Source organism: Tyto alba, unplaced genomic scaffold (genome assembly GCF_018691265.1).
Source record: "Tyto alba isolate M040663 unplaced genomic scaffold, T.alba_DEE_v4.0 Super-Scaffold_39, whole genome shotgun sequence".
Taxonomy (NCBI): Eukaryota; Metazoa; Chordata; class Aves; order Strigiformes; family Tytonidae; genus Tyto; species Tyto alba.
The window spans coordinates 13887108-13913184 of record NW_024881314.1 but is presented as its reverse complement, the minus strand read 5'-3'; the positions used below and the strand labels follow the sequence as shown (position 1 = coordinate 13913184).

The 26077-nt window shown below is 42.7% G+C and overlaps 1 pseudogene; it reads right to left on the bottom strand.

Annotated features, from left to right (window-relative positions):
- Nucleotides 1-1822: 1822 nt before the first annotated feature.
- LOC104362154 lies at nucleotides 1823-25065 on the bottom strand (annotated as a pseudogene).
- Between the last annotated feature and the right edge of the window lie 1012 nt (nucleotides 25066-26077).

Below are 26077 nucleotides of genomic sequence, written 5' to 3'. Positions count from 1 at the left end.
CCTCGCAGCGGTTCCCGGGCGCCGGAGCCCAAACCGCGCCGGCTCGGAGGGTACGTGCCTGGAGCTGGCAGTGAGCGCGCCAAGGCAGGGCCTCCCCGGCGGGCCTCGGCGGCGGGTGGAAGGCAGGTTCGGCCCCAGCAGCGGGAACAGCCCGGGCGGCCCGGCACACCGAGGGCAGGCCCGGCACACCGGGGGCAGGCCCGGCACACCGAGGGCAGGGGGCAGGCCCGGCACACCACACCGGGGGCAGGCCCGGCACACCGGGGGCAGGCCCGGCACACCGGGGGCAGGCCCGGCACACCGGGGGCAGGCCCGGCACACCGGGGGCAGGCCCGGCACACCGGGGGCAGGCCCGGCACACCGGGGGCAGGCCCGGCGCTGCGGCCCCGCCCCTCCGCCCCGCCCCCGCCCTATCCGCCGCGGCGCGGTGGCGCCCCCTGCCGCCGCGCCCGGGCACACGCACGGCCCGCGCCAGCCCCGCTCCCGTGCCTTGGCGGCGGCGCCGCCCCGAGCGCTGCCTGCGGGGGGGTCCGGCCCGGGGGGGCGGGGGGGGCTCCGGGGGGCGGCGGCCGGGCAGAGGCGGCCGGGCGATCCTGCGCCGCGGCCTGCGGGGCTTGGCAGATTCGGCGCCCTCCCCGCGCGGAAGAGAGCCCCTCCACACACAACCTGCGTGGAGCAGATCCAACCCAGCCTCCCCGCCGCAACTGCCTGCCGCAGATCCCACGCGCGCTTCCTGGAGCGGATTCCCGCCTTTTCCCTCCCTTCTACAGACACAAGCCATCCCACAGCACGCACACACATGCGCACACAGCGCAGGGTGCTGGTCCCCCGCACGATCCTTCCACTCGTGGCAGATCCCTGCGCACACGCACTGCCCGGAGGAAACGTTCTACCCGTCTCCACAGTTATGCCGTGGACTGCAAAGACAGAAGAACGGAGCAGTTCAAGTCACAGGTATTGTTGCAGCCTTACAGAGAGATCTTTTCTATATTTTTTTCCTATTTAACTGCTAGCTTCTCTCAAGCATGAAAGTTGAAACCGTGGAGAACAACCGAGGAGCTTGTTCCCGTTGCCCTGGGAACCCTTTTCCCTGCACAGGACGTAACCTGGACTTTGGGAACCACTGCTACATCCGTTCACAAACACTCACTGTCAATCTCATAATGAATTGATAGTCGTCACAGTCACCAGAGCATAACCAGGTTTGGTTTTCCATTCGTTTTCGTTTTATGTTTTTGTTCTTGTTCTTGGCTTTGTTTTTCTCACAGCTTCTACTTAGGGTTGGCTAAATATGACCAGGTGAAAGATGAGTTACATGCACACCTAGTTACGTGAAGCAAGTAATTAATATCTCTGTTGGATGCACAGAAATCTGTATTGTAAAGGAGCCTGCCACAGCTGTGGTCAGGGACCTAATTTCTCTGTTTTCTAATACAAAAAAAGGAAGATAATATAGAGGTTATTGGGGTTGCTTGGGGTTATTTGTGGGGTTGCTCCAGGTTTGTGGCTATTGCAGATGTTCAGCCATATTACTGGAAAGGAACCACTGTCTCCCAATGCTGCTGAAAGACCTGGATTCTTGAGTTGATCATAATCTGGTCTGTCTCTTGGGAGGCACCAAAAGGACTTTCAAAACCCACTGGTTTTGAATAAGTGCCAATTCCTAGCCTTCCTTTATGGGGATACTCCAGTGTAAGAGTAGGAGTATACAGCTGTGGCTGCCAGGTGTTTGAACAGAGATCTTTGTGGCGCTTGCTGCATAGGAATAGTCCTTCCCTTCAGCCCTCCAACTCACATGTCCTCCAATATCATGACTTTTGGCTCACAACCTGTTAACATGACATTCAACAATATCAGCTCATTCTTCAGCCTCTTGCAGCTCATGTTGGGTCATGTGATATCGTGAGAGATTAGTGTTTGCCTGTTCTTCCTGAAAGTCGTGTAGTGCCATCAGTGACATGGGCACAGACTGACATTGCCTTATTTCCATTAACCAAACACCCTATGGCTGCACCACAGTAACATCACCTACTAGTTAGCCTCACAGATACATCCCTGCATTGCCAGCACTGTGCATTTCTATCTAGTACTGTCAACAACATGAGCACTCAGCTGGGGACAGAACAATTAGTCCTGCTCAGTTCAAGCTGGGAAAATTGGCTAGGGTGGCTCCAGAAGTGCAATAACTCCGGGATAGTTACAACTGTGCATGCTCTGTTGTGAGCCATAAGCTTACGAGGTTATAATTATTCAAAGGCAGTGGCCATAACTGCCTTATCAAACTCCATATTCAATTATTTTAATGAACTTGGGAGCCCAGACCTTTTGGAAATCTCCACCCAGGACCCACAAAGATTTTGAAAAGAATTCTGCACTCACACCTTCCTCAGCCTGTTTCTTGTATACTTTCACTTTTAACTGCAGCTTGTCCACCAGGTCCTGTTACTGGAGAATGTTTTTCTTATCCTCTTCAGACTGTGGGAAGTGAAAATCAAGTCTACCTCAGAAGATGGACTGAGGTGATGCACATACAAGGGCAGAGGATTTGAAATACCTGGATTTTAAATAAGTGAGCTCCTTCAGCCTTTGTTCATACTTGACAGCACCTTCCAGTGACTATTCCTCATTTCTACTCAGCATCAAACTTGTTTTCTAACTCATTAATCTGAAACACAGTATCGTGGTGAAGGCAGCAAGCTGCCAAGAATGGCTGCTGACCCTGCTGTTGGATACTGGAGCCACGGTTCTGCGGACTAAGGTTGTGGAGAAAGTGGCAGGGCAGTACAGCTTCCTGCAGCTGCTTCTTGGGGCTAGACTGGCTAAAAACTACTCACCATGGTATACTAGCAGTGACATAGTGTGTGAATCCGTAGTTATTCACAGAAGGAATTTAGCTGTGCATACTTGGGGCATTTATAATCAAAATTGGTCTCAAATCTATCAGAGAAGGGGAAACAAACGGGGAAGGGGAGGGTTCTGTCATTATTTACCAGGTAAATGGGAAAATCTGTTTAATTTGTAATCTTTGAGTCCAGCTCATCCTCATGAATAGTCCTTAACAACCTCCCATAGCTCCATGGCTCTTCTGCAGTGTATGTAAGTCAAATCTGGACACCAATGTTTTTATTTCTGTGTGGAAATTTCCTTTCAAAGCCAAGAGCACCTAATTCCCAGGCAGTTGTGCTGTATCTTGGAACAGGAACAGTTGAAGAGCACAATAAATGGGTCAAGCAAATGGTCCATCTAGCCCAATGCTCTGCCTCTGGGAGTGGCAGCAGCATACACTATTTAGGGACAGCATGGAAACCTGGCCACTGTCTTGTCCTGGCCTCACACTTGTCCAGCTTCCACAGTCATTGGATTAGAGGCATAAGGTAGCATATCTATGCCCATTCCCTTAAGTATGTCTATAAACCTGCTGATTTCTAATCCTTTTTTGAACCTTCTAACAGCTGCCTCTACAGCCTCCCACGTCAGCATGTTCCAGAATTTCACTCCCCACTCTGTAAAGTACTTCCTTTTATTTCTTTTAAACTGATCTCCAGGTGAAGATGTCCTGATCTGCATCATGTGTCCTTACTTCTCATATTGACCATTTTGATGAATAACCATTCAGAATACATCTTGGTTGCAGCTTTCATGATGCTGTAAACTGATCGCATCCTTCGCAGACAACTCCTCTCCAAACAGGAGTCCTAGCTTTGTCTGTCTCTCCTCATAAGCCTCCACCCACTCAGCTGCCATTCCCTGGATGCTTCTCTGTCATGTCCTTCTTGAATTGTGGTGACCAGAACTGCACTTGGTACATTTAATACAGTGACAGGTGATGGTCTCTGTCTTGTTCTCAGTGCCTTTCCTAATGAAGCCCAAATTTTTTTCTCTCTCGGGTCTTTGCTTCTACTACGCATTGAGTAAACAGTTTCTGATGTCTGTCATGGATGAGACTGAGATCTCCTTGCTGAGTTGTAATTGCCAGTTCCAAGTTCATCCCCACGTAAGTATGATTTAAATTATTTTTCCCTAGGTAAGTTACCGTATATTTCTAACCCGATGTTCATCTGCCACCATTTTTGCCCACTCAGTTTTTATGAGGTCATTCTCAAGTTCTTCACCCACAGTGCAATATTTGACTACTTAGTGTAACTCATCAAACCTGCTGGAGATACCTGGGGTTGTCGCTGTTGTAACCTTCCCAAGAGGTTCCAGCAACCAAGGGCCCACTCAGAAACATAACCTTAGCCTACCCTAGTCTTCACCATATCCTCGCCTCTAGTTTCTGGAGTTGCTTCTTTCCACTCTTCAGTGCCAACTGCCCAGCTTCAGGCAGACAGTGCTGCAGGTTCTTCACTGTCCGTTCCAGACTCCTCTTCATCCTCTCCAGGTCAGCACTGGTGTCCTGCTCCTTCTTCAGCGCTTCTGCCATCATGGCTGCCTGGTTGTAGTACACAATTATGTTATAAATATGCCTCCCTGTCTCTGGCAGTTCCGTGCTCTCCCTGGGAGCAATGCCCAGCTTCATGTTGGTGTATGGCTCTCCACATTCAGTCAGTGCCCATGGCTGTGCCAAGGGTCTGTCATATAAAGAGGATCACTGTTTCTCAGTATCTGTATTTCTAAAACCACTCAGCCTTGGAGAATGGGCAGGGTTGACTCAGTACCTAAGTTATACTTTTTAAGAGTCAGGTGGAATTTAGGGGCATCTTGAGGTGTTACCAGCTCGCACTCTGCATCTCCGGGCTCCCAGCTGATTTTGAATATCTGGCCATTTGGTGCCTAAATTTGCCAAAGGGTCAGACTCCTAAGCAGTTTTTGCCGATGAAATGACCCTGAGTATCTTGAACTACAGTGAAAAGCTTGTGCCTGCTGAGATCGTCAGAACCTGGGATAGATAGCTGTCACCAATGTGACAGGGCAGAGAGGGCAGAGGGAAACCTGCAGCCCTGCTGCTGGTGGGCAACCAGAACTTGACACAGCACTTCAGGCCCAGGTGCGCCATGACTTGATGGAATAGTGTAACCATTTTCTGTTTAATTTTCATATACTTTTCCTAAATAGTCGAAATATTTGTTTCTTCTGATGCTGTAGAACTGTAGCCTTGTTTAAATGAGATATTTATATTCCCTCTTTTCATTTCTTAGGTGTCTAGCATTAGTATAGAAGCATGTATGATTTTAGTCTTAATTTCTGCGTTGCTGTGCTGTGTCTAAACAGGACTTGGTTCAGACTACTCTTTTCCTATTACAGTTTTGCCACCATCTGTTCTATCCTGTCTATTACATTTATACTGAAGCAAAAATGAATGTGGGTATGGGGACAGGGAGTTCATCATCTTCGGTTCTGACTTCACTGAACTGTTTTTTGAGAGCTTGGAACATCTTTTCCAGGTTGCTCTGTTAAGATATAGGAAGCATATCCTTCAGCTTATCTAATTGTTCAGAAGAACAATGGTAGTGATGATAAATGTTTTTTCATGTGCAGCAGCCTTGGCTTTGGAGACAGATTCCATGTTACTGGCCAAGTTGTCAATCTCCATCTTCAGCTCACTCTTCTCCTTCTCCAGCTTCTGCTTCACTCGTTGCAGGTTGTCGATCTGCTCCCCGAACTCAGCTGTGCTGTCCGCATGCTTCTTCCATAGGGTGGGAGCCGTGGCTTCGTGCTGCAGCGTGGCCTCTTCAAGGTCACGGCGCATCTTCTGAAATTCTGCCTCACGCTTCTTGTTCATCTCGATCTGAGCTGCTGTTGCCCCTCCTGCCTCTTCCAGGCGCTCGCTGATCTCCTCCAGCTCCCTCGAGAGGTCAACTCACTGCTTTTCAGTCTTTGCATGGCTTGCACGTTCAGCCTCAATTTCTTCCTCCAATTCCTCTATTTGAGCCTGTGAAAGTTAATTGGTTAAATGAGGACTTCTGAGTAGACACATCTGAAATTTTCAGTAAGGAATAAAGAGCAAACATTCACATCCATTTATGTCAGCATAGAGAGTGAAGCACCACTAGAAATTTAACTGAATTGTGTCCTGGGACATGCAGAATTCAGTTTTGAAACAACAGTGAGTGCAAAATCTGATATTTCGTTTCATGTTATAGCTCAGAATGGATTTATTATGTTATGAAGGATCTAGTGTTGCACTTTTCTGAAGGAATAGGGGATGTGTCAGTGGAAAATGTAAATGTGAGTTTCTTAGAAATTTCCCAAATGTCAGGCCAAAACAAAGCAGTGTCATCTCTCTATCAGCAATTAAGGTGGAAGGAACCTTGAGATGAGCAACCATGGGACAACAGCACTGAAGAGAACTGTCTTCCTGGCTCTGCATTTAGGTGATCCCTGTCCTGATTGTGACAGATTATGTCACATTCTACTGTTTTCTTGGAAAAGTAATTCTCAGTGGCTTCGCTACTGTTATAACTCAGTATCTGATCTATTTTCAAAGCCTGTCACAAGCTCCACTTAAGAAATCTCTTACACAGTTATGTGTGATTAGAGGCCAGAGTTCCTGTAAAAGTGTCCTGAGATGGGAACAGGACCCAGAGTCCATGTTAATTGTTTTATTCATGTGTGGCAAAATATTTTTGTAGAATGGTCTAAGAATAAATATGAGTTAATTCTAAGGAACTTGTGCTTGGCTACTAAAAATATCAATAACTTTTAGACTCTATCCAAAGCTCCTTAATTTTCTTTTGCAGCTGAAGAAATTTGAGCCTGCTCATCTTCAATTTTACTTTGCAACTGGCTAATTTCAAAATCCTTTCTGTTAAAGAACAGGAATGCAAATTCAATACAGTTGAGATAAAATCTGAATTTTAGAATTCAGAGCATAAAAAGTCAGCGCAATACTTTTTTTAGCCTGCCATCCATCTGTTGCTTATCATTTTCCAGATCTATGATGGAATCCTGAGCCATTTTCAGACCTCCCTCCAGTTTTCTTTTTGCTCTCTCAAGGTCCATTTGTAGTTTCTTTTCTTGTTCCAGAGGTCCTTCAAGCTAAAACACATAAAGCATACTTTGAAACACATAAATTGTACTTTGAAAGTAACTATTCTTGATTTAAAAATCTAACTAAAGTAGGAAACTGATGAATAGAGAAAACAATCAGATCCTGTATATACACCTGTGATACACTCTCACTGCAACATCAGAGCTGCCATTATGATTTGGTTTAGATACTAAGCTGTCCACATCTTGGCTGTGCACAACTTGAATTGCAAGTTTTTGAAAAACACAGAAATTAAATTTTTTCACTGGCTGTAGTTCCTAGCATATAGACTGCTAAATATTGACAAATTCCCAGTGTTCATAACTTCCTGGGGTATATCCACACTGCACAGTAAGAGACCACAAGTAACTGCAGCAAACTTCAAACTGCCACAGATATACTGCTCCAGCTAATTGGTTAAAACAGGGCACAAAGTCTGTAATGCTGAAATACCCAGTTGACAAACATAGTTTAAATAGGCAGGGAAAGACAAAAAATGTACTGAATTCCATAATACCCTGTCAACTGGCAATGATATATTGGCTGAAAGCTGGCTTGGCTGCTTTAGGTGTTGCTTATAATCCCAACTACAGATTTCTAGTATCTTCAAATCCATTAGAGCATCCACCTGCACAACCCAAGAACTTTTTTTCACATCATCTACTTCCTGCTCCAGTTTGGTCTTAGTCTTGGCTAGTGTACTGACTTTGTCTTCTTTGACTTGCAAGTCATCCAGTGTCTGCTGGTGGACTTTCTGGAGGACTTTTTTCTCCTTAGTGAGTATATAGAGAGAAATATTTTCATACAGAGCTGCCACCTCTTTGATAAGATCCTTAACTTCTAACAGACAAACTTCTCTGGCATGTTGCCTGGGAATCTCTGAGACCTTCCTCAGTCTTAAAGAAAGTGCAAGTGTTCAGGTGAATACCAGAGCGAAAACTGACATTCTTGAAGTACTGCTGCTGAGACTGTCAATTGTGGAAACAGCAGCTTGATGCTTTTTGCGTCACTCAGAATAGCAAATACCATATTAGAATTTAAGACAGAAACTGAAAATAAAAATGAAATCTTTTTATGGTATTGAATACAAAAGGATGTTGTTGATGCCCATAGTTCAAAGGGAGTTTAGATAATTCCTTGCAGAGAAATCCAGTAAGAGTTACTGAATTTTTAGAAACTACCTCTTAGGAAGCCGCTACACTAAATATATACTGCAGAGTATTACAAATAAAAGAGCAGGTTGGCAGAGCATCCTGTGCATTTATGCAATCGTTGCTTCCTCTAAAGCTTTCACTTGTCAACATTTGAGAAAGTTTGCTTGGCTTGCCCAGTGCTGCCTCTCCTACACACTACATTTTTCCTGATTCATCCCATCTCAAAGGGAGAGAGCTGAAATGGGAAGAGTATCATCTGGGATGGTCAAAAATATGGAGTACTTTCTCCATACAAGCTAGAATTGTTCATCTTAGATGATGGAATCATGAAAGAGAATTAAAGAGGAGAGCAGAGAGTGATTATATGCCATTTTTTACAAAATCAGTGTGATCCAACAAAATTGTCATACAACACGTTCAAAACAAACAAACTTTGGAACTTTTTCAGTTGGCTGTCTCTGTCACAGGGTTCTGTAAAGGTTGAAAATGATAACTGTGTTCCTGCAGAAAGAAATTACTGTTAAATGCTAAATATCATGGTCCAGCTGCATGGTCCAACTGCTAAGTAGCCATTTCCAGAATTTGGGAGGGTGTAATAAGGAAGTCAATAGTTTGTGCTTTGTTTCCACTAGCCTTTCTAAGACTCTTTCCTGAGGGCAGTCTTTTGCATGAGAAAGTATACTGCATTGCTGGACTTTTGGTCTGACAGTACGATTGTTAGTATTTTCTTATATTACCTTTTTTCATTCAACTTTTTAAATTCCATTCTCATGAGGTACCCCCTGCACATAGCTTGTGTATGAATGATGAGGCTCACAAGATTCTCATTTCTCATCTCTTCTAGGAGTCCTAGGAGACCTGCCTTGAAGAACACCTAAAACACAAAAGATAGTCAGATATTTTGAAGCTTAGACAGATGCACAACCATTGGCAGCTGATGCAGGATAGTACAAGGCAGTATTGGAAGAATGCCTGCAGAGTAAAGGTATAACAGCTAGAGAAATTTTGTGTCAGTATTCATATTGTCAGTGTTCCTGTGATTCATGACAAGTCATTCTATGTATTATTGCAGTGTTTTTTGATGCCTGCTCCAAGGTAGGTTGTGGAAGATCTAGCTTATCAGTAAATATTAAAGAGTTAACTTTCAACTTAGTACTATATCCTACTCTGTCTCTTTGGTGTACTCTACCCTTCTATGTCAGGCTGAAGATTTTCTCTGTAAACTGACTTAAAGATGGCTTGAGAAGCATAAATGATAATGTCTGTTCAGTAGCGTAGGCAATTGTTTTTTGTCCAGAGATAGTACTGCCTTGGTTGTGCTGATCAGAGAATCAGTGTCCCACCTAACACTGCTCTGGATATGGAAGATAGACTTGTGTGTGTGTGTAAAATACCCTGAAAAGTCTGACTGTTCAAACTTGTCTGAGCCTCTCTAACATGCACTGATATGAATGACTTCAACTGTGAGGAGAAAGGGACAGCATTACTTCTAGTTGCAGCCATGCTGGGACATTCTGGTAGTGTGGTGTTCCCAGGGCTGACACTGCTACCCCTCACACATACCCCCAGAACCAGACAAGTTTTCTGTATTCCTTCTTGCTAGTACTTAGTTTATAATCATTGTGAAGGCTGATTTCATATGTAAAAAATACCTTCAATGAAGAAAATTTTTTGCCATTATACCCACTCTTCCACAAGGGCTTTACCTTGGTTTGGCGAATATGTATTGGTTGTAGTAAACATCAATGGAGGAAAGAAGCTTTTCTGAAGACTTTTTTGCTGTCAGTCAGTTGGCCTTCTGGAATGGCTGAGGCCTTAAGAATCTTGTACTTGTGGTTAGACAGGTTGCAAGGATGGGTGGCAAACAGGGTGAGGAAAATAGGATCCGTCGTATATCATCAAGTATACAAAGCTGAGCTATCTGAAAGTGGCCGAACATGCCATCTGTAATCTAGACAGTCTTGGCTGAAGAGAACGTGATGGCAAGGGGACACATCTACTCTTCAGAGGAATCTGTTGGCTGTGTAACAACACAGTATCTTGTTACATACAAAATTAACGAGCATGCGTAAGAGTGTCTTGCAGGTCCAGGGATTAGGCAGAACATAGTGAGAACATGTCAACCTCTTCTCATTTCATTGATCAGAAGAATGCTAATCAAATTAAAGTTGAAGATGAATTAAGATTACTAAAAGAAATCAGCTATATTCCAAAGGCAATACAGATCTTGCACAGCTCAAAGTCTCTACAAGATGTACCACTGAATCCTTGAGTTTGGACTAAAAATGGCATGATATTATTCTGTAAATGCTAACAGCGGTTTTAGCATTTTGCAAGGTAACAATGATTAAGGTAATCCTGTGTCATGAACAGGACCACCTAATCATTCTGAAGGTGTTTCTTCAGATAGATCAGTGAGGATCTGTTACTGTACACTGGAGCACTTATTCTCAAGTCTACCTTGAAAGAGATTATGTAAAATCACGACAGTGATAATGGTGCAGTTAGTTTATTCTCTATTTCAGGCTTCCATTGTAATTCCTCATGAATTTCAGCATATTTCCTTTGAACTATAAAGCACTTTGTGGTTCTGGACCGTGGCCTTTATGGATAGATTCCTTCACCTGTCACATCAAATGATAATTTGACAATTAAGACCAGCTAATGCCTTACTGAACATAAGATTGCAGGGCATTTTTGGAGAGGTCTTGGGTCCTTTTCACACCAGTTCAGCATGAAAGATGCTACTGTTACATTTAATTATAGCAGCCAGTTTCATTCGGTACTTTATAGCAACTAAACTCACATGAACCATTTTCATTGTCTCCATTTTAAAGATGAGGAAAACAAGGCACAGGATGCAGGCCTGTGACAGGGCCTTGGATTTCTGAATCCTTAATGAGCATACTGTAAGGAGGCTGTGCTGACATGTATTGGTTTTGTATCTATATTCTGAGAGATTTACAAAAATCAGTCTATAATGCCACTTAATTCATTACACTGTAAGCACTGTGCATCTCTGAATGATCGAGCATTTACTACGGTTTAGAAATTATATTGGTTCTAATGATTCAGGAAATCCCTGGTCTGATCAAAGAGGGAAAGACTGGAGTGACCTAAGATAGTATTAATGACTTGGTTCCCTCAAATGCCACTAATCTAGTCTGATTCAGAGGGTGTCTCTCCATGATATCACCAGACTTGTGACCTGAGTTGTGGGTTAACTGAGGCCTTATCTTAACAGACAGTAATAAGTGAAGACCTACTGTTGCTTAAAGTCTGCATAAAGGATTCTGCTTGGAAACCCCTTCCTGCAAATTCAGATGCCTTCTAGAACCCCATTGCACTGCAGCTGATGTATCACCAAGTAATGGTCCATTTCACCTTAAACAAAATACATCCATCATGACTCTTCTTCCAAAAAATCTCCATATGCATTAGCATTCTAGAATGACCTCCCTTTTTTTGATAAAATTCAACCAGTTCTTGATTAAAGATGCAGGAAGTAAAGACAGTACATGTCCTTAATTCTTACAAGTTGCAGAGAGCTGCTTCAGTGAGCTGAGCTCTATGAAGAATGCTAGGGTTGGCAGTGTTTGTAAATTGCCAATGGCCAAAAGGTATAAGGCTACATTACTCAAAAATGGCAGGAGAGTGCTTTAGGACATCAGCTGAGAAATATTCTACAGCATCAGAATCCTCATTGGATGTAGGTAGAGGCGGCAGAATGCAGAGTATAGTACCATCTAGACAATTAGCTCTTCACATTATGTAAGATTTTCCCTTGGGTCTGCCATGCAAGTATTGACTATACTCAAACTTGAACAGATTTGATATCTAGATAGATTCCAACACAGCAGTAGATAAGCAGGTTGCTTAAAGCTCTCAGTCTGCCTGTGGAGGACAGTTGATTAAAACTGCAAGAACTATCTTTCTCCACTCTAAAATATGTATTTGATATAATAATTAACTGTATTTCTAAGTCTTATTCCTAAGTATTACAAAGTACAACTGGCAGAATAAAACCCTCTTGGAATCACTTTGTCATGCAGAAATTTCTGTCATCTGCTAGAGACATTAATTAGTACAGAATGGTCCATATCCATAACTTTATCTTTCCAGTGTAATCAATAAAGGTGTACCCAAAAGTTGAGTATAAGCAGCCTAAAACCAGCTAAAAATCAGATGCCCAGTTTCTCTTCCTTCACTTCTCCATCCTTAATTTTGCTCACACAGTACTACTTTTCTTTTTCTTAAAAGACAGAAGTCAAGATTCCTTCTGAATCACCTCTGTCAACCAACTGAACGTTAAAATGACAGCCATATCTGACAAAATCATTAATTCAGATATGCTTTTCTATTTTAGTATGTTTCCTTGATTCCCTCCCTTACACCTTCTTGACTATCTCGACCCCAGTGAGATTCTTCACTTTGAGATATGAAGTGTAGATATTTCCATTTGGGCTTCATTTATAGTCAGTGGAGTGAAACAGTTTCTTTTAAGATGTGATTCATCTCATCCTAAGATAGGATAAAAGGGGCCAGATGAGTCATACCTTAAAATGCCAGCTTGTCTCCACAGAATATAAAAGGAGTTTAGATGAGTAGCTGAAATGGGAATGTCGTATGTAAGTGTGTTTCTTAAATCCTGCTTGTGGTCTTCTGGGTTACACAGACATAAACAAAAAAGGTAAGAGACATTCTGAAATTGGTCTGTTGTTTCCTGAGCAGATAAACAGATGCTAAGCTCCTGTTTCCTGGTACTCCTGTTGCATCCACTACATTCTACCAGTGTCTACCTTATTGTTCTACCAATATCAGACCTCGTAATGATTTGACCTCTAAAACTCACACATGCAAGTCTCTCCCCAAGCACTTTAATTTAATGACCATATGAAAATGCTTCCAAACTTGTTTGTTTTGGATACTAAACTCTGTGAGATTTTAATATTTAATTAGAGGAAGGAAAGTAACTCTTATCAAAATGCTTTTCAGCTGTTAGTAGCACGCAGAAACTTGTACATAGAATTCTACAAACAGTATGTGATTTCTTTGACAGTCCTCCAGCTCAGTGAATCAGATCCTAACACAGAACATTTGGAAATTGGCAAGTGGTCTTGGGCTGAACCTAGCAGTTCTGAATGACACAATGCTCCTTAAAATTAGGCATTTGCTAGGGATTTTTTAATGCTGTTACTCACAACAGACAGTTTCATCATCTGTAATCAACCCCATCTTCATGATCTTCAGCTCTGTATGCTCATTAAAGCAAAGATGGGTAAGCGTTGTAGATGTGTAATGCTTAAAGTTTTACAGTCATGGTAAACAATACAAGAAGGTTTACTTTACTGGGGCAGGGTCTCACAGGCCAAACCTCACAAGAACTTCATATGCAAAGGGAGCTATTCTGGAAGAAGTTGGTGTGAAAGTTAAGCAGGCCAATTCCCGTCGGTCCCATTTCTTCAGAGTATAATGATGGACTTACCAGGTGACTTGGTCTCATTAGGAATCAGGCAGTGCACAACGTGAGGTTGGGTACTTCTCAGTCATCAACTTGCTTAGATTTTCCTGTGATAGAAGAAAACATGGGTTTGAGCTTTAGCTACAAAGCTTTTGCATTCTTATTCAAATGTCAAGGATTTATAGAATCACAGAATGGTTTGGATTGAAAGGGGCCTTTGAAGATCATTGAGCCCAGCACTTCTGCCATGGACAGGGACATCTTTCACTAGACCAGGTTGCTCCAAGCCCCATCCAACCTGACCTTGAATACTTCCAATGACGGGGCATCCACAACTTCTCTGGGCAACTTGTTTTAGTGTCTCACCAGCCTCACTGTAAAAAAATTTCTTCCTTATGTCCAACCTAAACCTACCCTCTTTCAGTGTAAGACCTTTGCTCCTTGTCCTGTCTCTACATGTACCGGTAAAAAAGCCTTTCTCCGTCTTTCTGATAAGCCCCCTTTATATACTGAAAGGCCACAATAAAGTGTCCCTGGATCCTTTTCTTCCCCAGGCTGAACAACCTCAACTCTCTCAGAGGTTTTTCAGCCCTCAGATCATTTTTGTGGAAGCATGGCTCATCGAAAAGGAAATTCACATACCCTGAACACAGCAGACACCGTCTGGAAAGAGCCCCTCTTCTTCTTAGCACCTTTCTTGCCACCACCACTATCACCTTGGAAGAAGTAGATAAGAGGCGAATGGATAGAGTAAGCAGTGTGTTTTGTAGGCTTCACCTTAATTTCTTTGTTCATGTGGAAATAAAATAATTAATTTTAAATTTTAAATACTGACTCACTGCTGCATGAGAGTTTTAGTGAACTGCTGATCAATATATGGTATATTTGGTCTCAGATGCATAATTTAGGTTGCACTGTAATGTATACGGCTTTGGTGGTATGGAACACTGGCCTGACATAAGTTTCCTAACAGTGTACTCAGTGCTACTAGTCACATTGCTTTTACTTGTAGACATAGACCCTTTTTTACCTTTTTTTTTTTTTTTTTTGTAATTAGATGAAAGGCCACAAGAATGTGGCTCAGCAGTGGACATTTGTTTACCAGTATAGTGAGTATTTCTTTAGAAAGAATCTCCTAATCCAATCTACTGAGTTATGGCAGCCCCAAGGCAGGAAGCAAATTATAGTCTCAGGAATACAAGTCTGGGCAGTGCCTTTTCATATTTGCTGCACTGTTGAAGCCAATTAAATCAAGACTTAAATGGAGTTTTTGTGCTCTGAACTTCACACCTTATCCAAAATTTTATCCTCACAACCTTTTCTTCTCACCTTGCTTATATTGATGATACCTGCAAGGACTGTAGCCAGCTCATCCCCAGTATCTCCTAGGAGCTTGCTCAGACACATTGTTTTGTCAGCCAAACTGAACTGCAGGAAAGTCCCTATGCAGTACTCTCTTGAGCCTCAAACCCTGCTGTCCGTATGCCTGATGGCTGAATTTACTACTGTTGTGAGAGACGACTTGTAACTCCCCTAAACATGGGCTAAGAAAAACAGTCTGAGAAAGAGATAAGGGATGGGGGAGCAGAGGCCCTCCAAGCTGAGGAATGCCTCAAACACTGGCAAGTAACAAAACTCTAGTCATGGGGTGAATAATGTGGAGTCAGGATCTGCTAAGGCAGCCTGATTAGCATAGGATGGGGCTGGAGGAGGATGCTCTGTGAAAGTGGGACTGTTCTGCTCTGGTGCATCTTGTAAAGTTTCAGGGCCATCTGTCCAGTGAGTGACCTTTGCTTCATTATCCACAGAATGCATATGAAAGTCGACACCCCTGAATGTTCTGATGAAGATTAACAAGATCATGCTAATTACATCATCCCATAAAGCACCTTACTCCTCGACATACATGTGATATATAGGTATGTGGGTTGACCTAGGATATGGACCCAAGGAAAGTGTGTATAAATTGAGGGTGGACGAGAAGTGATAGTAAGTGAGCAATAGAAAAAAAACATGAAGAAGTGAAGAAGACAGATGCATCCCTGATGAACTTGGAAGGGACAAATGTAGAACCTCAGACTGGTGATCTCTATTTCTCTATTCTCTCTCTCTATCTCTCCTCTTTTCTTTTTCCCCTTTTCCCTTATTGCCATTAAGTAATGCAAGGCATACTATATCGCTTGCCATAATTCATCATATACTTTGCCAATTATCATGTATCCAGTTAGTGCATTGTGGGAAATTGATAAATGTCCATTCATGGACTTTGAGACTTGTCTCGCTGTTATCTGCTCCATTGGGGATTTATGAATGTAAGTCACTTGTCTCCCTCATCTGCGCAGGACATGACAGTGTCTTCTTTTTGCCAAGCATAGAGGCTGCCAGAATATTGGGGTTTTTTTGTAGGAATCTATGTGGCCATTTTTGGTAAGGCAGACCTATTGACTGTCCAACTTGGCAGTCTTCAGTCACATAAAAGGGTAAGAGATTGGACTGCTCTCTGATGACATTAGAGGACTTCTAAATTATATTCAATCTCTCTCATTTTCCCTTGAAGCACCAAGACTGCTCAGCTGGATATGAAATAGTTCCATGGTCTCTTAGTTCTTCCAGTTCAGCTCAGGAAGCAAAACTCTGTCCCCAAAGACTATAAAGTGCTTGCATTTTCCATGTATATTTGGCACCTGTCTAGAGGATGGGTAAACATGCACATGATGCACAACACAGGAAGTCGGGAAACGTAACACCTCCTGTCACTTTGTTTTGGACTTGCTGACTTTTACTTCTCTGCACCATGTGAATGTGTTTTCAGCAGTTCTGCATGTTGGTATCTTAGTTTTGGCATATCTGGGTGCACACAAGAATAAGGTCACATTAGGGGATGATAGAGTCTATACCACAGAGAGGAGAAGCATAAGTAGACTTCAGTTGATTCTTGCCTTATAGATCATCACTGAGGAATTACTTACTTCTTTCTACACCTTCAGAGTTAGAGGAAATGAAGGACAGCAGCTTCAAGAATGATTTCTGGTACAACCCAATGACAGTTTTGTTCAGGGGGTCTTTGTTCTCAAGCCAGCCAGAGATGTTGTAGTCCACTGTACCAGCGTAGTGCACCAGTGAGAAGTGGGCCTCAGCCTTGCCTTTGGCAGGCTTGGGCTTCTGGAAGTTGTTGGACTTGCCCAGATGCTGGTCATAGAGCTTGTTCTTGAAAGAGGTGTCAGTTGCCTTGGGGAACATGCACTCCTCTTCCAGGATGGAGAAGACGTCTCTAGGCTGGCAGAAATATGAATACATGAGGAAAGTAAGTGGTATGGGAGAGGAAAAGTAAATAAAGTGTCACCTTGCATATGATTTGTGGCTTGTTTCAGCGACTAATTTACACTGCACAAGTTCTTAATATATTACTATAATAATCAGACAAGCTATAATTAGTCTGTGTTGTTCAAGCTACTACCCATAAACATGGCAACTTGACAGTACTGTTTACATACATCTTTGAATGAAAGGCTATATATACATGTTTATATACATATTATAATAAATTGTTTCAATCATCTTTACATCATTAGGAAATAGGCTTTAGTGTTCTGTTTTCAGGACTGATGCTGTTGCATATGTCTGTTACAAGTCATGAGGTTACAATTGTTAACAAGAACTTAATTTGATGGTTCCTTATGAATGTGCATAGATAACTAATATCTAACAACTCCTGTTCTGTCTCCAGTGAATGTGCATGATGAATCAGATTTCCCTCACCTTATATGGAGTTTAGCTGGCAATAATCTGGCACTTCAGAATACCCATAGACTTTTGTCTCAGAACTGTTTAAAATTTGAAGTATTTCAATAGAGAGATGTAGGCACTTTCTCAGCAACATTGGAGCTTTCATCTGAGCTACGTAAGGTATCTTCTGACAGTGCAGATAAGCACACGTCTTCTGATTCTGCTGGAGACACTGATGTGACCTGCACTTCATTGATCTAGAGACAATTCTATGAGTTCATTCTTTGTATGAAACTTAAAAAAAAAAAAAAATAACAAGAAACCATTAGATGCTTACATCTCATTTCAGCTAGATAACTGCTAGAGCTAGAATCAAGGATCATCCAGAGCAGCAACAACCACAGGAGGTGGGTGTTGGGCAGGAATACTGTGATTTGAATTAAGATTTTGCCCTCTAGGTGTGGCTGCTGTGTGAGAGCTCTGGGGTTAGCATTCATCTTGCCCAACTGTAGGTATCTATAAAACAGAATCTATATCTGAGTTAGCTGTTCAGATTGCTCTTCTACAATGGAAGCATTATAAAGACAATTCACAGAATCAATAACAGAACATACTTTATAAAAGAGATGATTTGCATCCTAAAAGTGTCTACTTCTTTCCTGTCATTACAAAAGAGACTACATCTTAGATTAGTGTAGGTGTTCTGATTTCTTTCTCTCTAATACTCTGTATTACATAGATATGGGACACAAAATGTGTGGACACGGAACAGTAGGTGTGGATTTTGGGTGTTAAATATAGCAGTGGGCAACAGGCACTAGCTGTGAATGGTAGTGCTGCCTGTAGATGCTGCTATATGGTGGGACATGTGGGAGGTTAGCAAGAAATATGTGGCATATGTGTTCAAATGCATAACTCATGGGTATGAATATCAAGCAGAGAACATGCATGTGAGCTGAATCAATCACTGGGCACTGGGCATGAATGGTAGTGCTGGGAGCAGATACCTGTATGCTCCTGAGAAGGAAGATGTTTGGGTATGTGCATGTTGGATTTGCACATGATGTGTAAGTGCTGTGCACTGGACACTGGACACTGGCTTGTAATGCAGCCGTGAGGGGTTATTTCCCATTAAGACCCCCAGTGCAGTAGCAGTGAGCAGTGACAGAGGGGACAGAAAGAGTTGTGTTGCTAGAGCCAAGAACTTAATTCTATCTATTACTGCAAGGAGTAAGGCTTGAGGTTCACATTACTGTTAAAGGCAGACTTTTTAAAGACACCAAATTAACACTGCATACCCCCTCTCCCTTCCACCCTAGCCATGTTGTTCACGAAATCATTGTTTGTGCAGAGGCAGCCTGTCATTTCAAAAGCTTTAGTTTTATGAACTGCCTCAAACTGCCTCTTCTTAGGTGAGAGGGTCATTCAACAGTAATACATCAATTTATTAAGAATGACTGGACTAAAATAAATGACCATGAAAGGAATATGCTCTCCTAAAATGACAAGATTTCCTCTATTTTCTCAATGAGCTCAATGCAGGCAGCCAGGTCCATCCCAAAGTCAATGAACTCCCATTTAATTCCTTCCTTCTTGTAATCCTGCTCCAGCACGAACATGTGGAGGTTGAACTGTTGCAGTTTCTCATTGGTGAAGTCGATACACAGCTGCTCCAGGCTGTTGAACTGCAGAATTCAAAATACCAGAAAAATGCCAGTTTGGAAAAGTTATCAATGGGCAAGCATACCTACTGTAACTCACATCAAAGATTTAAGATCAAGCAATGTCCAGGACACCAATGAAATGTCGTCTGGGTTTTGTGTCCAGCTGTTGGTTGATTCAAACAACCATCCACAGGAACATCTTCTCATAGACTGATTTAGCCAAGGCACCCAATGAATTATATACTGGTAAGAAACACAGCCATGGCAGTAATGAAACTTGAGTTAGCTTTAAAGTTGAAAGAACTGTCTGAACAAAATGAAAAGCTGATCAGCTTTCTAGATATCTATTGGACATTTTGTCCTTACATATTCATTCCCAACTATATCCCTGGGATAGCATAAAGCCTTGAGCAAATGAGCAGAATTCAGACCCATCAGGTAGCCAGCTTTGTCAGCCACTAGGGTCAGAACAGCAAACAAGTTCAAAGGAGACAAAGAAAGGTGTCCTGGTCCTCTAGGATGTTTCTGTTACAAGGAGCCTACATTCGGTGCTACTCAAATCCACCTGTTGTCAAGGGAAGTTCCCATCCAGTCCCATGGAGGCTGTTTTGCCCCCAGCGCAGGCAGTCTCAGCTACAGCACATTCCTATTCCAACCCTGGAGGGCTGCAGTAATACTTCATCTTCGCCTTTCTGTTTCCTTGTGAAGCATAAATGAAATCACTGACCTTGTGGAACTTTCAACAAACTTAAAAACTCTAGTTTCTGAAAGGGAAAATAATTCTCAATTTGTTGAGCACTTTATGGGACATGGTTGCATTGTCTCCATGTCTCAAGGTGCAGTTCACGAGCAGACTCTGTAGTCAACACTACCTTTTGTGCTGTCTGCCTTTGCCTGCTCCTCCCACTACTTCTGCTTGAACTTCATGTTCCTGTAAATATGATCGCCGCCGTCAGCTTGTACATCCCAACCTTCTCATTGGGCTAAACCCCAGGATGTCCACAGTCCTCTGCAGAGGCAAGTTGGGGAAGGGCAGAGAAGTACAGGGGCTGAAGCACAAGATGTTGTGATGGGAAGGTGGGGTTTCTCACCCTGCCTGCTCATCCTCCCTGCCCGCACCAGGTGTGTGCAGCATCAGCCAGACCCAGCTGGCCACAGCAGGACAGTGGAGCTCGGTGCTTGGTGGCCCTGGGCCAGCTGGGCCTTCCCGGCTGCAGCCGCTCTGGTGCTTCCCCGCGGGTGCTCCGCTGTACTCACATCCGTCGCCATCAGCGCCTCACTGCTGTCAATACTGTCAACAGTGACTTCTCCTTGGCTCACCTAGGGGAAGTTGGAGGGGGTGGTGGAGGTAAGGAGGAGATCTGCAGGTATACAGGGCACCTTTGGTGGTATGGGGGCAGGTCACAGTGGAAAGAGAAAGCACTTGCTGAGACAAGCCCAGCATTTCTGGCACTCACCAATGAACGCTGGATTCTCATTGGACATTATCTGGTAAAAAATATGATAGCTCTTTTCACTGGCCAGCTGGAAAGTCAGTCTGGATTTCTCTAGGTCTAACCAAAGGAGAGAAGCTGTTAGTCTCCTGGTAAACTTGAGTTAATAAACGCACACATTCTGCATGCACTGACTTGTTCCAAATCACAGGTTTTGGTATCCGCAGAAGTCAGCCTGCCAGTTGTTCCAAAGTGAACCCAGATGAATTTTCCCTATCAAGCAGTACAGATCAACCCATTGGTTATAGCAATCATGAATGAGACATGTGTTAGACGTCTATTCCAACAAATCTGAAATGAACTCACAAAGCATGAAGAGTCATCATTTCTCACAGTATTGGCATTGCCAAAGGACTCCATCAGTGGGTTGGCCTGAATGATCTGATCCTCCAGAGTTCCCTAGTTAGAGGAACTAGAGCTTCTTGTCAAACTTCACTACTGGTTAATAACCAATATTGAAAAGGAGATATTACAAACATCACTCTTACACTTCATACATGATTTTAACCTAAAATTTAGCAGAGTTTTTAAGCACTCATCAGCCATGACTCATGAATATTTCTATTGGTTTTAAAAGGAAGAGCGTCGAAAGACAGATCAGGGTTTTGTTTCCTTCCTGTACCTGCTGTCACATATTTAGTATCAAATACAGAGTCACTACAGTGATGCTCAGAGAATTTGAAATCTGTATGAGAGAGGTATTTCCACATTCCCATTAACAAAGGCCATGACAGCTACAGAAAATGTTACAGTTTTGGGATTTTTTCTGCAGGTTACTCGAGCCCAGGACACACACGTTGAGGTACAGCCTTTAGTAGGAAGCACCCAGCAAGGGAGAATGTAAAGTTTTGCAATTGCATTCAAACAACCTGCCTTTCAGAATGCAGAAATACATCCCCAGATATGCTTTGGAAAGGAGTGGGAGGTGGACAAAGCCTGAGACTAAACTTAAAAAAGCAGAGAACAGAAACTTTGATTTTTTTGCTGCATGACTGCAGAAGGAATGATCAACATGTAAAATTTTGATATTGCATTGTATCACTCTTGTTAACTGAAAAAACATGGAAGGAAAGAAGCTTCTGTGCAATATAGTCCATGGAGCACAATCATGTGCTGGTTTGGAATGACAGAGCAAAGCTTTACTCAAGGCTTCTAGCATAGCTGTGGTTGACTGATTTCTACATAGTTGGGGAATGAAAGTGTTACCAGAGATAATTTCCAAGACAGAGGTGGAAAACAAAGAATGAGTAAAAAAAATCAGTTTTTATCCAGAAAAAAAGATAAGTGGCAAAGCTCAAATTGTCGTGTCTCTCTCTATATGTGGTGTTCAGTGCAGCCTTTAACATTTTGCAGTGGAGATGGAGTGCTATTCCAAACACTGTCTGCAGATGGCACAATGGGTTTAAATTAGTTTTTATTAGTTCACCATAAAGATGGACCCTATAAAATTAAGGCAACACAGTAGCATATGGAGCTTGCTCTCTATTTTTTTTTTAAACAAATCCCTGGAGTAATGCCCTCTCACATATGTATTTCAGCTTTCTAAATCAACTTCCTCATTTAAGAAAAGAGATTTATGTGTCAGTGCAGCTGATTACACCAACAAACCTCTTTTTAGTGCACAGCTGTGACCAGGGAACTCACAAGGGAGCATCATGCATTGAGAACAGCATGGAAGAAGACATGGCAATTCTTTACATAAGTTCATTTTGTAGTCTTGTCTACAGGCTGGGTGACAAAATGCTAGAGGCTGAGACAGTATTCTGGGGAAATGCTGTTACACGCTTCCCTTATTCATATACTCTTGTTCAAATACTCCAATTTCAGCCTGCTAAGATAGGATGCTGGGTTAGACAGAACTATAACTTGAATGTTTTGTATAATGTTCTTATGAAGAGGCACATACTACTGTTACAGAAACTGTGAACAGTAAAAAGATTGAGTATTCTGTGAATAAACTCAGAAGAGGGCAGAACAAGTCCATCTGAGAGCCAGGTGATTTTCCTCATCAGACATAGTCAGTACATCTCAGCTGTCCCAAAGTTTTTCTGAGATCAGTCCCAGCATAGTGAGCAGCTGGTGAAAGCTGAGACCAGGAGGTTCTGAAATGGTGCTGATAGAAAGACCACTTGTGATGAACTTGCCTTGGCCATAACAACCCATCAATCACAGACACCTGCCCCTGAGTGTGAAGAGAGTATTCAGCCTTGGAATCTCCTTAGTTTCAACTGTGCCCTTGGGTACTCAAATAACATGCTGACACGTGTCACCCACTTTGATTCACATACCATCTCACAGACTGTGGTGGCACACACTTGTGTGACGAAGATGTTTGTTGTTTGCTCTGTGCTAGGGAATGAAGCCCATGTCTTTCAAATGCACCGGTGGGCTCAGATTGCAGCAGCTGGGCTGCTCAGCAGAAAGGGGCATCAGGGCATGTGCTTTCTTCTCTGGAATGATCCTTTCTGAGGTTACTTTCTAATTGTCAGGCAAGTGGTCCCAGCTGTCCCAAATCTAACCTTTATGCTGCCCCTCAGGGCTGTTATGTTGACCACAAGGCAGGAGAACAAGCTAGTAGAAACTACTACCTGATGCAACTGAAATGACTCTTAACTTCAGCACACCCATGCTGGAGTCCAGAGCTCCTGCCATTGTCAATAGGAATGAATCAAGGAATTGGAATCGAGTCATGTTCCAGTGGCAGCTGACTGCTCTCTTACACTTGCAGCCACTCAGGTGCTGTGGATGTGGCCGAACTCATAAGATACAAATATATAGATACATAGACAGTCAGCACAGCTGTCTTACATTATCTCCCTCTCCCTGGTGAAGACTTCCCCTGTGTAAATGAAGACCGGAGAGAAACTGAGGCTTGGGCCTTTCCTACATTAAGAAAATGTTTCTTTAAGTAGCATTCCACTAGTGTTCAGAGGGATGGAGGCCAGGTAGCAGGGGTAAAAGAGCATAGATGTGCTTGGACTGTGCATCCAGACTGTCTCCTTGCTTGCACTACACTTTCTGCCTTTTCATAGTCCTTCAACCCCCAAAAAAGCATTGATAGTTTCTGGTCTGCAGACAGAGTCTTGGGCAAACACTGGAAGGGGGAGCCAATGACATACCTGCATTTTACCAGGCTATCTTCTCCCCGCTCACTGCAATTGTTGCAAAGTACTGGATGTGTTCTTTTTATTTACAATCTTCCCTGCACTGGATTCTCCACTGTTAAATTGAAAATATTAGTATTTTCAAAACAAGAAACAAGAAATGTTTTTACTTCTGTCAGCCTTGTCACACATACAAAAATATACTAGCATGATAAGGATTGACTGATTGATATGATCTGAAAGCAAAGTCACAGAAAGAGCTGTTCAACTGAAATTTGGAGGGCTTCTCTTCTTCAGACATAACTAACTGACTTCAAAGGAAAGAACTGTATTGTAACTGTATTTATCGCTTTGTAACCAGATAGGTTAAATTCCGCATTAGTCTGCATGTGGATTTTTTGTGCACAGAGGGATGGAGCACCCCAAAATCTAACTCAATGTGGTAGTTGTTTGCAAGGCTTCCCACTTACTATTTATTTTCTCTTATTTATAGACCTTAGGGTAAATATTGTTTAATCAGAATCAGATTCTCTGATTTGTACCTTCTTTACTGTTTCTTTAAATTCCTTGCTAGAAGAGTGGGCACAAAACCATATAACTGGCTGCTCTCTTTCCTTCATTATCAGACAGCACAGAGGCCATTAAATGCCACAGACAGTCTAATCTTGAGTTGTGCTGTAGGACTATGGGAGCTGTTGCCATCAGGCACTGAGTAGAACAGCACCTAGGATGCCTGAACCATCAAGTATTCCTTGACCAAGCAGCCAGCCCAGCTTGTATCAGGGTTTCCCATTCTTGCCGAATGTCTCACCAGTCAGCATGAACTGATAGGCATTGTCAGAGATGGAGAAGATGTGTGGAGGGGCCTCCTGGCGCTTCTTGCCTCGGTAGGCCAACACCACCTCCGGGTTGTACACCGGCAGCCACTTGTAGGGGTTGACAGTGACACAGAAGAGACCCGAATAGGTCTGTGAGGAAGGGAGAGAGCACGTTGGCTTCTGCTTACCCTGGCAGAGCATCTCCTCCTCGCTGCCCAGAGGAAGACTGCTGCTGGTACTTACGTAGATCATCCAGGCTGCATAACGCTCTTTGAGGTTGTACAGCACAGCGGGTTCATGGAGGTGGGTCATCATGGCCATGTCCTCGATTTTATCATACTTGGGAGGGTTCATCGAGAAGATTTGATCATCCTTTACAGTTACAGTCTGACAAAACCAGAAGAGAACAGAAGAAATCTGAGCGAGTAAACTGCCTGAACTGGATGTTCATGTATGAATAACAGTTGGTATCAGTGTGTCATCATGTGTTTTAACTGTGACTTTGCCACCTTCTCTATTCTGTATGGTACCTTTCATGTACATTCACTTTTCATCCACTACAAAACAGGCTGCCTTAGCATCAAATGGACGATTTTGGATTTCAGTTCTCTCCTCAGTCTTCCATAAATAGGGAGCAGCTTCTCCAAAGATTGCTATCTCTGCATCTCAACTCATGGCTGGAGTTGCTATGGAGGAATTCAGAAAAGTTTTAGAGACCCCATGCATTTGTAATTTATATTTAACCAGAAAGTGATCATGCTAAATGATTAAAAGAAAGAATAGGACTAATCAATGTCAGGCACTTAACTTCTGCCTTAATTTTAAATATCCTCTGAGGAAGTCCTAATAATGTTCCTTTTGTAGACAGAGGCATACTGTCTTTGAAGATATTCCCTTTAAACAGGATACCTGTGTGCCCATGTGAGGGTAGAGAGAATATCAAGCTAGAAGTCTTCAAAAGCTTCTTGTGCCTTATCTTCAGCTGCTATTCAAAAAGCTGCACAGCCCCATAGTTCTCAAAACCACGTACACATACCCACTTAGATAGATTGTTTCATTAGACATCTAAAAACTTAGACACAAGTAAGATCCATACATGAAGCAAATTGGCTCTCACACATAATTTCCAAGTGGAGGTATTCTTGGCACCATTCTGTTTTCCATGTTTTAATACCACACAGGGTTCAACTAGTTTCTGTCTATACCAAGCACTGGAACAAATTGTGAGGGTCAGTTATCACCTATCTAAAGCCAAACGTGTTCATCATATGAACCAAATAGAAAACATCTTTTCAGGTCTGTGGCAAAAGTAGCTAATAAGGGAATATAATGTTTATTGGGGGCAATAATAGCATACTATTTTCTAGATAAATAAGTACATGTCAAAGAATTTCAATTACAAAGTACCTTTTAGCTTTATCATATTATATAGGGTAATATTGTTTATGAATCATTAAAATACAATTAATGTGTACCAATATGTACCAGACATTCAGTTAGAGATTTGTCTGGTAGATAGATATATTTCAGAAAACTGCTTTATGCTCAGTTTTATTTTACATTTTTAACAATATCTAGTAAAAATTCTTCAACACAAATAGATGCCATTGTTTGCTACAGTCAGAAGGATTGGAGTGGATAGTACGAGAGCATCTGGAAATAACACAGGCAGAAATAATGTAAGCAG